The sequence below is a fragment of the Mchenga conophoros genome, linkage group LG20 (genome assembly GCF_057382185.1).
Source record: "Mchenga conophoros isolate Kocher_MC1m ecotype Shallow Benthic linkage group LG20, M_conophoros_male_GT1.1, whole genome shotgun sequence".
NCBI lineage: Eukaryota > Metazoa > Chordata > Actinopteri > Cichliformes > Cichlidae > Mchenga > Mchenga conophoros.
In genome coordinates this window covers 37,801,296-37,804,567 of record NC_140545.1, presented here as the reverse complement: position 1 = coordinate 37,804,567, position 3,272 = coordinate 37,801,296, and the positions used below count along the sequence as shown (strand labels likewise).

At 42.2% G+C, this 3,272-nt stretch overlaps 1 long non-coding RNA gene across 1 annotated transcript; it reads right to left on the bottom strand.

The window, feature by feature from the left end:
- Positions 1-1,462: 1,462 nt before the first annotated feature.
- Positions 1,463-2,972, bottom strand: LOC146551399 (uncharacterized). The gene is made up of 2 exons (XR_014890169.1): positions 2,889-2,972; positions 1,463-1,574 (listed from the first exon to the last, which is right to left on the bottom strand). It is a non-coding gene; the product is annotated as an uncharacterized LOC146551399 (long non-coding RNA).
- Between the last annotated feature and the right edge of the window lie 300 nt (positions 2,973-3,272).

The window sequence follows — 3,272 nt, the reverse complement described above, 5'->3', positions numbered from 1 at the left end:
TCCACTTCCTGCTGTGACAAAACAAATTTCCCACGTGTGGGACTAATAAAGGTTATCTTATCTTATCTTATCTTACTGGCAGCAAAAACAAAAGATGGATATGTTTGTTCAAAGAACAGTAAAGTTTAAAAACATCATTTGTTAATTATTGCAGTCATATCTTGAGAACAGGGCTGTGCAAAGCGCTCCTTTCATGATGCATATTTTTTTCATGTGGCTGTCTGGAGGTAGTCTACTGTAAGTACAAAAGCCTGAATAAAAAATGCAGGCAGATGGTTTCAGTCAGTTTGACTGCTGCCAAAGATCTGGGGAGGGGAGAAAGAGAAAAGGGCTAAAAATCCTCCTACGCCACTCAGCCCTAAATATCCCTCCTCCTCCTCCTCCTCCTCTCATCCCAGTCCAGGCTCCCTCTCACCTTCCACATCCTCTCATTTCTTCTGCTCTTTTTGGATTCAGGCTCTTCTGGGCTAAATCCTTCACCTCCCGTTTCACTCAAACTCTGCACCTTATCAACTTCCCCTCCTTCAGCTCTCCTTCCACCTCCTCTCTCTTATTCCTGCTCTCAGGTTCTGGCCTAATTTTAAGTGAGAAAACTCCACAATGCAGGCAAAGAATGACAAAGAGGCCTAAATGATGTTGCCATGAGGAAAAAGAGGAATTCCAGAGTAAACAGAAGCAAAGGACAAACACAGCTTTCTCTTCCTGCATTTTATCCCCCAATTCAGAGAGAAGTTGAGCTACAGGAAACACTTTTTTTTACACGTTTCTTGGTCATAAATGCTGATAAACTGAATATGTTCTTGGTTTTGGACCGCTAACTGGACAAACCAAAGACCCTGTTAACCTGGAAACAGCACCATTCAGCACCAGGCCATGGGCGGACAGCAGCCTGGAAGCTGGCATGGACACAAGATGGGAATTGCAGTTATGTTGTTTGGAGATATGAAGATCAGACTAAATCATTCCTGGCAGAGACTTTTAGCATGAAAGGAAGCGTGCTACAGAGCAGCAGTGAATAATTTAACACGATAATGTGGTATAGTGCAGCATTTCATTCAATATTCATAAAAACACACGGCCGCAGATTATTTATCAGATATTAAAAAGCTGAATCGGGTCAGACACTCCCTACAGATGGATTTACCTCCACACAAACATCACGAGTGAACATTTACTGACCCGAGCATGTTTGAGTCAAAAGGTGAAATCACAGACAGGAGGAAGTGCGCACCAACACCCACACATGTATGTACAGTGACACACAAACACTTGTCTAGTATCTCAGCACAGTCGCTCACACACTACCTGCCTTCCTATTATGTAAGACACCGTTAGAGCCTCCAGCCCTGATCTCCAACCCACTGACACACAGACACACACATTCATGGATGGAAACCCAGACACCAGCAGAAGCCTGGGATGCTTCAGTGTTAGTCCTACCTCTGCAGGTGTCTCCTCTTGATGTGTCTCCTCCTCTCAGGCTCCTCTCCGTGGCTCTTCTTCTAGCTCTGTATTGTTTCTCGGTCCAGTCCACCGACTCGTGCCTTTTCCTCCTGTCTTTTTTTGCACTGATGCTGCAGTGGTACAGAAAACACACCCTTCTGAGCTCTGCCTCTTCTCCCTCCCTCCTTCCCTCTCTGCTGCTCTCGGATTGGCTGCTTCACAGAGATGACATCAGCCTTTTTATTGTAGTCTCTCTCTCTCCCTCTCTCTCTCTCCATATACCTCCTGCCCCTCCCTTCCTCTTTACCTCAAAGCCCCCCCCCCCATCCCCTATTTTTACCTCTCCATACTCTCTGTCTTTTATATTTATATTTATATTCCTTATATCCATTAATGCTGCTAATGGCTGAATCACAGAAGCACAAGCTCATTATAAAAGCTTCCTATAGTTCAATAAGAGATGTTTGTTTGCCAGTACACTGGTCCATTAGAGAGGGAAGCCTTACAGTTTGGGTAAATATTTTAGATTTTTTAAAAATTATTAAAATTTTTTTTTGAATTATGATATTTTAGACCAGATCGATCAAAGCCCCTAAACCCTGAAATGGAAAAATTTAAGATAATGGATGGATCCATGAAATTAGAGTTATTATATTCTTCTTCTTCCCTTTCTTTTTTTGGAGCACTATTCAGAATTGCAGGACAGAAGAGGGAGAATATGACCCTTTAAGTTCAGCTACACTAATGAATAGAAACTGAACTGAACTGATTAATTAGTAATTTCCATCTTCAGGGTCCTGAAAGTGAGTTTCTTGCTAAAGCTTGAATACGAGCAGTGCCCTCGGTGAAATAGCAGCTGGTTCTTGCTTTGCATGAACTCAGCAGGTTTAAAGACTGAAGCATTTTCGACCTGAGCCAGTGTGACCATATGACCGTGGGTTAGTCCGGTGGCATCGTTGGGACTTATGTCACAAGCCTCTAACAAAGGTTTGTATTGTTTACTGATAACTGTAGATAAATGTGACTGCAGACATCAAGTCAACAAATTGGTGGGTGAAATTGTGTTACGCATGTCAGTGGCGTCCTGTTAGGGCAACCAATCTTATCTCATGAAAACACAACAAAGTGAATCTACTGTTGCTGTTTTATTAGTTTTATTTTTTATTCTGGCTGCTGGTGGTTATTGTCTCTGGAAGCAGGATTAACTCTGCTTGACTGTGATTACACTAGAATCTGTAGTTTAAGTGTTTAAATGTTATTTCTTCTGCTTAATGCAGGTTTTAAAGTTAAAACTTGTTGTTAATCTTCAGCTCTTTAAATAATTTATCTTGTTTTAGTTTATTATGTCTTTGGGTAAATTGGCTATGTCATAGTTAAAAGGCCCACTCCCTTTAAAACCCTGAAAAATGTGTGACATAACAGAGCAGTACCGCCCCTGAACTCACCACCAACAGCAGCTCACATTGTGCTTCTTCCATCTCCTTCCAGTCTGTCCAGATGCCTTCCCGCTCTGCTCCTCCTTCTTTTCCTCCTCTCATAATTAGAATGGAGATTATGTTCTCTGGTATCCAGATTATAAAACCCAGTGACATCCATGTGACATTTTGTTAACTGCCAAACAGAGCAGGCATCCAAAACACGCCCACACTTTCTCTGTGTGTGTTAAATACAGAAAGAAGGATGTGAGAGGACAGATGGACGGGACCAGGCGTCAGTTTTTTAAGTGGTTTTCTTTAGCAGGAAGATGGATATGATGAAACAGTGATCGGTTAGTGTTTCTTTGTGTCTCATCGTTGTTGTGCTCTTCTCCATAGCTCTCCGACAGCTTA